Source organism: Canis lupus, chromosome 2, assembly GCF_011100685.1.
Source record: "Canis lupus familiaris isolate Mischka breed German Shepherd chromosome 2, alternate assembly UU_Cfam_GSD_1.0, whole genome shotgun sequence".
NCBI lineage: Eukaryota > Metazoa > Chordata > Mammalia > Carnivora > Canidae > Canis > Canis lupus.
The window spans coordinates 52,366,260-52,380,892 of NC_049223.1; the positions used below are offsets into that span (position 1 = coordinate 52,366,260).

Genomic DNA, 14,633 nt, shown 5'->3' on the forward strand with positions numbered 1-14,633 from the left:
GAGAGAGAGAAAGAGGCAGAGACACAGGGCAGAGGGAGAAGCAGGCTCCATGCTGGGAGCCCGACGTGGGACTCGATCCCAGGCCTCCAGGATCGCGCCCTGGGCCAAAGGCAGGCACCAAACCGCTGCGCCACCCAGGGATCCCCTCGGTTTTCATTTTTGAACAAACCCTAGGTTGCCTGGGCTCTCTTGGGACTCAGGCCAGGTTGGACCGAAAGTGACTGCCCAAGCCTCCATAGGGCCAGGGAGTCCATTACAATTATAGTCAGAGATGAAGGTTTTGGAAATAGTGAATACTTGGCAAGTAGTTTACATTCTATTTAATGTCATAACTCAACTTACTTTAGTTTGACTTTTCTTTTTTTTTAATATTTTATTTATTTATTCATGAGAGACAGAGAGAGAAAGAGAGATAAGCAGAGATACAGGCAGAAGGAGAAGCAGGCTCCATGCAGGGAGCCCGATGTAGGACTCAATCCTGGGAGTCCGGGATCACGCCCTGAGCTGAAGGCAGACACTCAACTGCTGAGCCATCCAGGCGTCCCAAGTTTGGCTTTTTGATACTGTCTTGACTTCTCCACTTCACCCCACACAACAGGTGATAGAACCTTCTAATTAAAATGAATTAAAATTGTGTCCTGAGAATTTCATGAACTCTCACTTAAGGTCTTTTAAGAATCAATTTAATGTCCCCAAATCTTGGAATGTTAGCATCAATTTGTATTTATCTATGATGGCACCAGTGTCTGAAAATGTATACTAGTTCACAGGATAAGTTAGCAGCCCTTTCCACAGTTGGTTAGAAACACTTGCTTAGCAGGAAGTCAGGGTTGCATACTGGATTTGTACCACTACGCACTCTGTGGAGTCTGTCTGCTACTTCTCCATGACACCCTCCTAGCTAACTCCCTTCAGCCTTTCTAACTTCCTTGAAAGGAAGGATACATTCAAGGTTTTAGGTCTGAGAATCACTTAATCCTAGCATCCTAGTGGATCACCTGCATTAACCAATGCCTTCAAGCTCCTCATGTGTTTTTTCCCCTTCCTTCTTAGAATGAGTGCCTAATCAAGTATAGTTGACTCTTTCACGATGTGGCGATTAGGGGCATGAACTCCCACCCACTATTCAACCAAAACTTTTAACTCCCCCCAAAACTTAACTACTCATAGCCTACTGTTGACCTTCAGAAGCATTTTCAATAACACCTACAGTCAATTAACACATATTTTATATATGTATTCCATGTTGTATTCTTACGATGAAGTAAGGTAGAGAAAAGCAAACGTTATTAAGAGAATAATAAGGGAGAGGAAATATAGTTTCAGAACCACAGCAAATTGATAAAAAAAAAAAAAAATCCACATATAAATGGACCGGCACAGCTCAAACCTGTGTTGTTCAAGAGTCGACTGTAATAATTCATTATTGTGGGAATGTAGATGTCTTGAAAGTGTGTTTTGAATGTAGATGAACGTTTATGGAGAAGCTGTGTTTTTAAAATCGGGCAAAGCTGGACGACAGGAGAGAAGACACTCGTGTTAACTGAATTTGGAAAGTTTGAAACTAAGAGAGTCATCTGCCTGTGGCAAAAGATAGATTGAATCTCCCCCAAAGCAATGATTTATATGAAAAGCAGACCTTTTAGAGAATGACTGGAGATGTAGGTATTTTTTAGCCATCTCCCATCTTCATGCCAGCGTGATCCTCCCAATTTGTTCGGCCTGGATATGTGGCTTATGTTATTTTCATGAGTAAATTAATAGCTATTTAAACCCTTTTGGTTGATTCCCTTCAAAGATTGTTTATTCTAACTTAGCCCATTTATATGTGGTAAGTCATTATTTCATTGCATTCTTTTAGTGTTTGGGGAGTTTGTTATTGTTTTTTAATGAAGACACAAAAGATTTGAGCCTCTTTAGAAAAGAGGAGGGTATGTGAAGACTCCTTTCATTGAGAAGTATGTGGTGTTGCGAATTTAAACATTAGCTTCTCTATCAATGTCAAAGTTTGAGAACGTTTTCGCTATCTGGGCACCATGATAGGATAGCACCCCATCTGTGATCCCCTCTACCCAGTGAGGATTTAAGTGTAGTTAACGAGAGTCAAACTAATGAAAAGCAGGATTTTGGTGTTGCTGGAATATGTAGAAAAATGTGGAGTCTAAAAAAAATATTTCTCCCGCCAAGACAGCATTGAAGAAACTCGTTATTTTCCATCTGCTTATTTCTTATTCTCAGGGTGAAGTGAAAGCAAAGTTTTAAAACTTTTTTCTCTACTGCAAAATAAATATACTTCCGAAAAATCCCTATCTAGAGAATAAAGCAATTAAGAACTCTCTGGCTGTGAGGATCTAGCCCCAGCTCAACTTAAAGCAACAGTTTCATTGCTTTGCATCAAGATGTGCGTGAGAATCAGCCTGCTCTGATCAGCCAATGTGCTGAGTGACTTGACATTTTAATAAGTAAATATTCAAGCCGTCGTGAAATATCCTTTGTAATTATAAACACAGGAAACTTTATGAGATGCAAGTGGATGTTAAGTGGCTCAGCAACACAAGGTCTGAGCAGTTGGTGTGCTTTCAAATTGAGACCTCAGGAAAATTAAATCTACCCAAAGACCATCACCATTTGTTTCAAAGGCTTGATGTTTCTTAAAATTTTTTCAGCTCTCTAGTTTGGAAATACAGAGAGCCTTGAATTCATTTTATGCAAGCAGCATGTGGAGGCTACTGTCTAATATCATGGCAACTTAAACAATTTTTTTGAGCCAAAACAACTCAATAGAAAGTTTAACTTCTACTTTAAAAAGATATGTAAAAGTTATTAATGCCTATGTAAATGTGCAGTACCCAGGAAATTTCCTAATTGCTACATAGTTTATTTTAATTCATTAGATATTTACTTACTAGCTCTATGAGCATAGTCCCAGGCTATGTGTTTTTAGAAAAATTAGCATTACATATGTTGCCCTATCTGTGCTTCCTGGGAAGCCAGATTATGGACATAGTCTGATATGAAAACACTTCTTTCTTTTTTTTTTTTTTAAGCACTAGATAGCATATATTAAAGTCCCAAATTGATTTTGATCAATTTCTAAAATGTGATACAAAGCCATAGAGATAGCAGTGGAGAGGTTTATGTTACAAGAAAATATTTAGATAGGCAGTATAGAGGATTTAAGAATATTTATAAGGCCCAGAAAAACTGGTGGAACTTTGGTAGCTGTAGATAGCTGGAGTAGAAATACATGGTTCATACATAGCAGAGAAGAACCACCAGTGAATTTATTGGTTATATCCCTGATTACCTTTTGCAAAGCATGTATGGATCATGCGTGTGTCATCAGTGAGGTTAATCAGTTAGTATCTCTCATTCCATAAATAGTAGATTTTTCCTTTCTTGATATGTATATTATCCTCGTGGTTGGCTCATTCATTGAGGAGCCATTTTTCTCCCCAAGGGCTGTTGACACACATAGGTGACATTACATGCTGTGTCACAGCGCTGGCTCTCTGCAAACTCTTTTTTTTTTTTTTTTTTAATTTTTTTAAATTTATTTATGATAGTCACAGAGAGAGAGAGAGAGAGAGGCAGAGACATAGGCAGAGGGAGAAGCAGGCTCCATGCACTGGGAGCCTGATGTGGGATTCGATCCCGGGTCTCCAGGATCGCGCCCTGGGCCAAAGGCAGGCGCCAAACCGCTGCGCCACCCAGGGATCCCTCTCTGCAAACTCTTGACAGGATCAGCTATATAGCTTGTGGGGTCCAGTGCAAAGTGAAGGGGGGCCTTCCCCGTTCAAATTTATCATTAAGAATTCCGGGATAGTGACAGCAGAGCACTGAACTAAGCCTGAGGCATTCTCAGGAAGGGGCTCTGTGTGTCTGCACGAATCGCACACAGATGAAGCCAGACCTGCCAGCACAGACAGTCAGATTGGTGTGGATGGACTCTGTTTAGGGCAAAACTTTCCTGTCTAGCCAATATACTGATCATGGATGAGCAACCAGCGAATGCTCATGAATTCCTGACATAGAGTTGCAGCATGTGTATGCCTTTGTAGGACATTTATCTAACATTACATTCACACAGACATGTATGTGAATAAATATGTAACATGGAGTTCTGAAAACTTCTGGTATGAGAGCCTCGGGCAGATTAACTAGAATAAGATCAGTTGTCACTATCCATAAATCATATCATACGTCATGTTATGCATCACAAAGCAAACATTTTCTCGGCACCTACTCTGTGCCAGACAATTTTCATGGCATAAGGATACAATGGAGAATAAATAGACATAATCCCTGCTCTCAGAGAGCTTTCACACTACTGAATTTCTGAAATTTTGACTAACTCGCTCAGGCTTCTGGCTTTCTTAAGACCAGAAGCTGTTCTTGTCACTATTTAGAACTGAGTAGAACCAGGACTCCCTGGAAAAGAATGCACGGAAAGTCTGCCCTTGAGAGGTTTCCAAGCTGAGGACACTCCTAGGATCACTTCCCATGAGGCCAGAAGGCTCATTTACTTACAGCAATCCATGGGAAAGAAGGCAGCCCCCTTATCTTTGGTCAGAGGACACTTAACATAATCCTGAGTGACAAAGGATCGAAAGTCAACAGCATCCATCTCACAGAAATTAACAACCCTTGCTTTTCACCCTTTCAAAGAATGTACTGGTCTGGTTTGGCCTTTCTGTGCCACATTCCATTCCAGAACCCCAGCTAAAATGTTCTCAAGGGCCGACCAGAGATTCCTCCTCCTTTCTCTGTGCTGGTACAACTTGACCGCTGCTTGACATCAAGGTCAACTGGAGATTGGGAACAGTTATGTAAGTGCATTGTAAATTGAATTAGTGCTGTACACGAGCCCAGACCAAGTAACCAGGGCAGCTCCAGGCAAGTGCAGCGACGGGGCCCCAGGAGACCGCGTCGGAGGAACTGCTTGCCGATGAAAGGCAGTCATGCACCACAGGAGAAAAAGAGCACGACCCATCTTTCCCCAGCCCCTTTGAAGTCTGGGCAGGCTGCTGCCCGGTCACGTGGGGAGGAAGACCGAGGCATCAAGAGGGAGATGGTGTCAGTGTGCCAGGCAGGCACAGAGAACTGCAGCATGCAGAGCATGCACATCCTTAGAATGAGAAAAAGAAATTATTTTTCGTGTCAGAAAAGGCACCACCCATAGAGGAGAAAGAAGGCTTAGTCACGTGGAGGAGAAAAGCCCCTGGCAACCTTCTGTACACTGGAGGACAGGCAAGAGAGCACAGGCAGGACCATCTTCCTTCTACCAGTGAGTGACCCAGTGGTTCTAGGAGAATATATGCACACAAGTATTTTTTTAATATATTTTGTAATTTATTTATTCATGAGGGACACAGACAGAGGCAGAGGGAGAAGCAGGCTCCCTACGGGGAGCCCAATGTGGGACTTGATCCTAGGACCCCGGGATCATGACCTGAGCAGAAGGCAGACACTCAATGCTGAGCCACCCAGGCATCCCATGTACACAACTCTTAAAGACTAGGGCTGAAACACCTTTTAATGCCTTTGATGACATGGGACATCCTCCCTCGAAGTAAGATATCATGCTGGAAAGAGGGGAAAATAGTAGGTGGGAGTTTTGTTGTTGTTTACAGGCAAAATGAATATAGAGGTAACTTAAAAAAAAAGATGTAGTTATTTATTTTGGAGCGGAGTAGGGGGAGAGGGAGAGGCAGAGACCATCCTCAAGCAGACTCCCCACTGAGCATGGAGCTTGATGCCGGCCTCCATCCCAGGACCCTATGATCCTGACCTGAGCTGGAATCGAGTCGGACTCTTAACCGACTGAGCCACTCAGACACCCCTATAGGAGTAATTTTTGAAAAAAAAAATGTATAGGATCTTATCACGATCTTGGTATATGCTAACATGGGCATCTTCAGAAGGTGAGGAGAGGCAGAGCAATGGAAAGCTGAGAGCGTGGCCTGAATAGTCCATGGATGGGGCCTGATCTCAGCTGCATCCCATACTGGATGTCTGGCCAGGTTCTTAAACCCCTTCTAAGCTCCAGCCTCCTCTTCTGTAAAAGGGAATCCTGATAGTACCGACCTTAAAGGCCTTTTGTGAAATTCAATAAAGCCGAATGTCTTAGTATTTGAAAATTAGTAGCATGAAGACTCACAAATACTAACATTACTGGCTCATAGTTACTGGGGGTACTAAGTGGTCCTGCATGTGTTAACCCATGTATTTCTCCTAATAGTCCTGTGAAAGACAGGGAGGTTCAGCTCATTGCCCCCGGTTGTGTATCTAGTAAGTGGTGAGCCAGGATGTACAGCCGGATGTGGACTTCAGCATTCTTGTCCTAACATAGGGCTGTGGTGATGAAGGGATTAGGGCTCATGTAGGCGCAGAGAGGAAAGGGGGGGGGGACAGAAGACCATCTCCCAGGATAGGTTTACTTCCTATAACTCGATAATCCATAAGTGTGAAGAATCAATTAAAATGACCTCTGGAATGGATGAACATTAATTATGTGGGCCAGTCTCCTTCCTGGTTATTCTTCTGTGGGTCCATTACGTGTTCATGACTCTCATGGATGCATCTTTAGTCCCTTCTGTTCTCTGCCTGAAGGCTTTGCCTAAGTGAGCATTAAATCCATATTTCTATCTTCAAAATATTTCCATCTGCCTACTAGTTATATTGCCTTTCATCTCCTCTCCTCAGGTGTACCCTTCCCTCCTGCTCATTCCTCTAACAAAGGCCTGGATATCTTTGTGAGCACCCAACAGAGCCCACCTAAGGTCCCTTTCAGCAGTGGAGGAACATCGCCCCTCTTGTAGATCTTCACCAGCCCTAAAATGTTTTGGCCACGTGGCAGGAGGGAAATGGTATTTCACTTCTTCAATTGGCATCTCCCTGACTGCTAACAAGGTCAGAACCCGTCTGTCAGTTGGGTACATTTCCCTCTATGTGGAACCTGTCCTTCAGATCTACAGAGTGCTGGTCTTAATTTTAGGAGACTTTTTGGTATTTTAGGGAAATGAAGATACTATTTCACAAATACTTTTGTTTATTAGAGATCTTGAGGTAACCATATAACAAAGACATTTCCCAGTGTATTTTAACATTTGCTTCTGCCTTTGCCTACAAGGTATTTTAAAATTTTATGTGTCCAGGTAAGGACTTCTCTTACTGAAACAGCATTTTTATCTCTTCAAAGGTTGGGATGCCTGGGTGGCTCAGTGGTTGAGCGTCTGCCTTTGGCTCAGGGTGTGATCCCTGGGTCTTGGGATCGAGTTCTGCATCAAGCTCCCCTTGGGGATCCTGCTTCTCCTTCTGCCTGTGTCTCTGCCTCTCTCTGTGTGTCTCTCATGGATAAATAAAGAAAATCTTTTAAAAAGCTGTTTCCAACTCAACACTACATAAGTATAATCTCCCAAATTTTCTGGTAATATTTTAATGCTTATTTATTTATTTACTTTTACGTAGGCTCCACACCCAGTGTGGAGGCCAGTGCAGGGCTTGAACTCACCACCCTGAGATCAAGACCTGAGCTGAAATCAAGAGTCAGATGCTTAACTAACTGAGCCACTCAGGCACCCCTTTATTATTTTATTTTTTAAATTTAGACACATAGTCTGATTTTTATATGTTGTATGTTGTAGTTATCCCATTTTTTTCCTTCGAGATATTTCAGCGTATTCATTGTTACTTTTGCCATGAATTAAAATGTCATCGTTGCCATATAGTAAGTTCCTGTGAGTACTTGGATCTATTTTCTCCTCCCTGCTTGGTTCCATTATCACATACCTCTTTGGGTGCTATTATCATAATTGTATATGTTTAAAAATACTAAGTTTTTATGTCTGGCAGGGCAGGTACCCCTGAGATATTTAGTTGCCTTTGTCTGTTTCCCACCAGAACCAGTGTCCTGTGGACACACCTTCCGAGTGTGTTCTTGGTGTGAGCATGAGCAGAGGATGCTGTTCTTTTGCCTTATCCCCAGAATGGGACAAAATGACCAAAAACTATAGTAATTTAGGAGGCCATATTGCGTTGTTGTTCAGTGGCTGAACCCTGGAGTCAGATTGCCCAAGTTTGCATCCCTCCACCAGTACCCAGTAGCTCTGCTCTTGGACAAGCCACTGCCTTACCTAATCTCGATGTCCTTTATTTTATTATAGAAAGGGAGTGCATCAGAGTACTCAACTACCTAGGCTTGTAGTTAAGATCAACAATGGGTTAGTACACATAAAAGCCCTGAGCACAGTACCCCGTGAGTAGTAAGTGCGCCACCAGAGTTAAGTGTTGCCATTGATTATTCTGCTATTCATTATGCCAGGCCCTAGGGATGCAACAGGGAAGCAGGTGAGGCCCCTGCTTTCATGGCTCTTCCATAAACCAAGTAGATAAACAAGATAAATGCAGATTGTGAAAGTGCTATGGAGAAAATAAATGGCCATGTGCTAGTGACTGAGAAAATGCCTCTCTGGGGAGGTGACACTGAAGCTGCAATTCCATAAAAGAGCAGTCAACAGAAAGAGAGCCCTCAGAAGAGGGAAAGCAGGTGCAAAGTCCCTGAAGCAAAAAAAGAGCTCACTGCGTTCAAGAGACAAAATGAAAGCTGGAGAGGCTTGAGGATAGTTAACAGGGGTGTTGGCCAAGCTGGAGGCAGGCTTGCCTCCTCCTGGTGAGTGGAGAAAGGCAACAGCCATCTCCCACAACTCTGTTTTAATCCACTGGTTTACATGGGGCCTGAGGAGCATCTTGGAATTGAAGCCTGTTCACTGTTGGGAGTCAGGCATCAGATGTGTTAGGTAGATGGAGGTGGCCTTAACAATGGAAGAACATTTTAAAATGTGAGCCCAAACCGGAAATGAGCCTGAGCACCACTGCAGGAGAGGGAAGGTTCCAGGTTAATGATAAAGGACACCATAAGTCATCTTGACCTAGGCATCCTTATGTTGTACTTGCTCACCTGAAAGAAAGGTAGGTGTGCCCACTGAAGATGCATAGCACTAAACACCATGACGTATTGGGATCCAAACATCCCTCCTGGGTACCCTGCCCCAGCACCACACTAAGCTTAGAACTGGAGTGTCTCCATCACACATTGCGAGAGCAGTGGCAAGAACTCCAGCCCTAAGGCATAGCCACCATCTTTCAGTTTCAGCACATTGGGCACCACTGATTTTGCTCTGTGGAAGTATTGTCACAGTAATACAGTTATAAAAATAGAGTTTTAACTTCAGAGACTGCAGCGCACTGGTTTGGCTGGCCAGCATTTGAAGGAAATGGCAAAGTCTGATTTAGGCACAAATTAGTGTGTCCCCATGGATTCCTTGGATGTGTTTAGAGAGGGGCCTATTAGACCAGTCTTGTCAGTGAACAGATGGGAGTTTGGAATGACCCTACACACTTGTATATTGCTGTGAGAGTGGTCACATTTCTGAGACAACTTAAATTTATCTGTATTTCATAGTTGAACTGAGAATAATTATGGATACATGAAAACCATCAGGCCATCTTGTTTTCCTTGGAAAACAAGGGATTTTTTTCAATCTCACCTTCAGTTTGTCTCCCTACTAGTCTTCCTAGAAAGTGATCATGAGAAAAGATATTTTTAAAAATAGACCAGAAGCATAGGAGCTGCAATCTCAGTGTTTTATCTGAGTTAATGGGACGGCCTACCCAATACTCTATAGAATGCTCTGCTTCCAGTAGAAGCCCTCCCAACCCTCCACCCAACTCCTACACTTGGCTTGTGATACCAAATCTAAGATGAATTTAACATAGCTGGCATGGCATAAAGATATATTTTATTGCGAAAACGACTTTTCTGGTGTCCTTTACCAATTCCCTTTGATCCCCAGACCTCACCAGTTATGCTTTCCCTTGTATACAGGCACACATACCAATGATTATTTGATTTTTAAGAGTTGACAACTGCTTAGTTCATCTTGGCCAAGTAATGTTTGCTGAATAAATGGATTTGTTTCACATTCTACGCTGTTTACAAATCTCTCTCACTTTTTTTTTTTTGACCTTTTCAAATGCCAGGTAAGACTGGAAGACAAAGAAGTATTATTTTTATTTAACTGATGAGTAAAACTCACCTTAGAAAGGGTAAGGGATACACTCACAATCTTGATAACAGGAAGTGAAAGAGAACTCAGATCCACATTTTCTGCTGTAGAATTCCCTATTTTTTCCATAGAGTTCAGACATTTGTCATCTACCCATGAAAATGCTCACCATCATCTGCTGAAACCTCCAAGCTTCTCCTCATACCTTTCACAAACATTTATATTTTATACTCAACTTGTCATCCTGCTTCTCTCCAGACATGACCATGGTGCTGACCAGTAGACCTGACACAACAAGAAGAGCCCAGAGCTGGAAATCAGGAGAGCCGGGCTTTTCTACAGGGCCTTTACAGATGCCGAAAATAAAGTAAAGCAGTGTTGTTTCTCCTAGAGGATCTTACAGTCTAATCTTCTCATTGTTTGAGGACCTAATGAAGCAAATGTGCTCGAGTGGCCTGAAGTACTGGCCAGTTGGGTGATGGCCCCCCCCAGAGGTAGACAGCAGTCTGGGGGAGCCATACCACTCTCTGAGTATGCTTCCTCATCTGCGGATGCCTTGGGTCCTAAATTGAAATGAAATCAGTAAATTTGCAATTGTTTTCTATATTTTCTCACTGCCTCCCCTTCTGCTCCTGGTTTGGTCTTTTTCCAGTCTGTAGACCCTTCATGGCTACAGAAAGACAAACTTTCTGTGAATTCCTGGATCCCCCTTCAATGCCTGTGTGGACCCTACAGATTTTTTTTTTTTTTTTAAGATTTTATCTACTTATTCATGGGAGACTGAAAGAGAGAGAGACACAGGCAGAAGGAGAAGCAGGCTCCTCGCAGGGAGCCCGATGTGGGACTCGATCCCGGACCCTGGGATCACGCCCTGGGCCAGAGGCAGACGCTCCACTGCTGAGCCGTCCAGCCATCCATGGACCCTACAAATTTCAATGCTGAAGGAAAGTAGCAAAAGCCGTGGAGACGTGTTAAATATTGCACTCCCACCTAAGGCCTTTTCTTTTTAAAAATTTTCAGCAGGGATTGAATGTACATTTAGAATGTCACTGGACAAGAGCTTTTCTCTTTCTCTGTAGGTTTCTGCCAGAACTTCAGGCAATGAGAAGGCAGGTCATTGCCAGGTTTGTGTGGTAGATTTGGGGGGAAGTGGGAAAGGGGAAGAAAGGCCAAGCCTTATAAGGTGTGATTTAATTTTTAAAATGCTTATGCTGCTCTTTATAAGAATATCCACTTAACTGGATTTCTTTCTTGCTGACAAAAGAGGCAATTGTTGTATATAAAATAAATCTGATTAAAACTCTTTCTCTGTTCCTTTCAAGGTAAAGGATGCAGACCCCAGGAACAGAACACATTTGGATTCCTAGTGTGTGCAAATGATTGTTTATGGGATGTCTGGTGCCAAGACCCACAGAAGGCTCTTGGATTGCCCTGTAAAAGTAGAGGGAATGGAAAGCTTTTCCTTAGGCATGAAAAGTTTATTTTCTTTCTCATTCTCCTTCACAGTGGTAGCTATTACTTTGTAATTTTCTTGGCATTTTGTTGACAGCCCAAAATGACAGAAATAATATCCCTTGCGTACAGGGTGCAGTTCTGATTCATTTCGTTTAGCTCAAGTCACCACATAGAATAAAGGCAGCAGCTGCTAGGCCTTATGCATAGGTCTACACTGGAGCAAGTTCCTTTAAGCAAGTTCTTAATCAGAAGGCAGAGCAAATTCAAACCCTTTCCTCTTCTGTATCCCAGCAGGGTTTTTTAGAACACAGCAAATGGCAAGAAATGAATACAGTTTTAGTAATTATCATTGCCATCTCTTCTCTTCAGCATCCAACTGGGTAAACAACCTCTTCCAGCCCAGTCGAGCACCATTTCATATAATCCTATCTGCATGGTGTTATCTGGATGTTGGAAGAAGGTGAGTCATAAACACAGGGCAAAGTATCAGGCCTGACATAACCAGGTGTTTGAGAATGGGTGCAGTCTCCGGGATGTGGGTCAGGTGTGAGGAGCCACCAGGGGCCAGGGACCATTAAGTCAATGGATTAGTCAAAGAACGAAGTCAGAAATCCGGGCAGGCACATGGAGGTCCGGGTGTATGTGGACGCTGGTCCACAAGAGAAGTGGGGTGCTTCAAACAAGGAGGCGCAGATGCTAAGAGATAAGGTGGTTCAGGCTGCCGGATGTCTGAGTAGGTGGGACAAATCAGGGCACCTGCAGTGGCCAGAAGAGCACAACAAAGCCACTGTGAGAGCAGCTTGGCTTCTGTATCAGAGGCCACCTCTCTGCCAAAGGACGTTGATACACTGCTTCTGTTAAGCAAGGGAACAATAGCCTCGTGCAGCCTGCCTTGGAGCCTTCACGTGCAGACAAGCAGATTGGACCAGTGATGCCGAATATGGCCTTGGCTGGGAAAACACCTTCCTGAAAATACAAAGCAGGAATTCATGCCCTCTTAAAGCAGTTAATACGTAATGAAATTCTGGAGAAGCCTAAACACTACTGTGCCACGACTGGCTTTCTAAGGGGCCAGATTTACAGCTAAGCAAACCAGGACCCAGGTGAATGCACTGATTTACCCAAGGAGGCAGAGCCCAGGACGGAATATAAGGCTTCACACCTGCTGTAATGTTATCCCACATGGCACAATGTAAGACTTGAGCCAGGCTAGGTTGATCCTGTTAACCCAGAATCCTTTAGGATCTATGTCTGAAGGAGAATCCATCTGTGGCAGAGTTTTTGGTCTATCTGTAAAGGGCTTATTTTTCCCTTGAGGGGAAGTCAGGGTAGGAGATGCTGGTCATCACCAATGCCCTCATTCCTACAGGCCTAAGCACCTTGTAAGGCACTCCCAGGCCCAGTATGAAGTCCAGCCAACCGGAAACTCCAGACTTATGCTCAAGACAGCTTGAGCTCCAGATGTCACGTGTGTGCCAGTATCAGGAAAGTGATGGAAACTGTCCTGGACACAGTCTGTGCTATCTGGACAGCAGATAGGAATAACAGAAAAAAGTCCCTTAATTAGGCACAGTGATTATGATTTGGCATGATAGGCATTTATAAGCAGCTTAAGAGAGTTAGAGGTAGTTTGTGGGTGATGTTAAGTGATCAAATAATACTGATAATGATGATCTGGTGATGGTTCTCAGGGTGGCAGTTGTTTTTTTTTTAATTTAAAGTCAATTAACAGATAGTGTATTAATAGTTTCAGGGATAGAATTGAGTGATTCATCAGTTGCATAGAACACCCAATGCTCATTCCATCACCTCCCCCCGCTCCTTAACGCCCATCACCCAGTTACCCCATGTCCCCCCCCACACCTCCAGTGACCCTCAGTGTGTTTCCTCTCTTACAGTTTGTCTCGCTCTCTGATTTCATCCTTTTTTTTTTTTTCTGCTTTTGAGGGTGGTAGATTTAATTAAAGGGAGGAGGAGGAAGAGGAGACTTGCAGAATCTAACTTACACGTAATAGGCTAAACAAACTGGAATTCATCTTTGGGATAGGAATGGAGGGCTCCCTAGGAGCAGGGGCCAGGCCTTTTTCCTAACCTTATGCCCAGCATCTTGCTCCATACATCGCCCTGCATGGATGTCCTATTAACATTAAAGAATCGAATGAACTGGTGCCCATGACCCGTGACTCATGACCATGCCAGGGAGGGTGTACGATCAGTGTGAACTGTGTCTCACTGGGTGGCAGAGTCTGTAGCAGGGACTTGAGATACACTGTGGTTTGGCACTGCTCCATCCTTACCTCGCTCACTTTTTTTGAGGCGAGTGGTTTTTGCCTCATTGATTTTCACTGCTCATCGGGTTCCATTAGCCTATTCATTAGTGATGGCTTCATTCCTTTCCCACATACTCTGTCTCCTGAATGACATTTCTTTGTGTCATTAGCACGGACCATGATTGTGGGGTATCAACGGAATGTGGCATTTCCAGCAGGGCCTGCTGGCTGGCAAGTACCACTCGGCTCTGTCACACTGGTCTCACAGGGAGGAAGCAGCGATTTTAATTACAAAGAACAAAGAGCGCTGGTTGTCACACTGACATTGCAGTTCTAATCTCTTTCTCTCATTCTTTCTCATGCACACACACACTCTCTTATTCTAGAATGCCCTTATGTTAGTACATTACAAAAACCCCAAACCTGTTTTCTCCTGAATTCATTTCCCCCCTGGAATCACACTTGCCCCATCAGCCAAACTTGAGGCCCAGAATCATCTGTAACTCCTTGCTTTGTTCTTCCCCACATCTGGCCAGGCACCTGGAGCCAGCCAGGCTTCCAGAGAAACAACGTAGGAACCCTCCCTTGATGTCATTGACCAATGCCGCTGGTCCAGCCCAGCTCCTGTCAGCTTTTCCCTGGACCTCGTGCCCTGCCTCTTCCCTGGCATCCTTCCCACTCCTCCTCTCTGGGGACAGTGAAGGTACAGAATGGAGAAGTGATAGAGAGTGAGCATTTTCTCTGTGTCAGGCACCAATATTGAGGTGACCTCATTTAATCCTCACAAAAACCCAAAGGTGGGTGCTTATAATCATCTCCACTTTATAGGGAAGAGAGCTGA

At 43.6% G+C, this 14,633-nt stretch overlaps 1 long non-coding RNA gene across 4 annotated transcripts in view; it reads left to right on the forward strand.

The window, feature by feature from the left end:
* Positions 1-14,633, forward strand: part of LOC111092486 — a 491,589-nt gene that overhangs the window by 454,252 nt on the left and 22,704 nt on the right. Inside the window, exons 13-14 of one of the 4 annotated variants that reach the window (XR_005355616.1) lie at positions 11,147-11,191; positions 11,390-11,982. The exons of 2 other annotated variants lie outside the window; for them this stretch is intronic. This is a non-coding gene — a long non-coding RNA (uncharacterized LOC111092486). The remainder of the gene's footprint in view (positions 1-11,146; positions 11,192-11,389; positions 11,983-14,633) is intronic. One more of the 4 variants, XR_005355618.1, reaches the window with a different exon arrangement.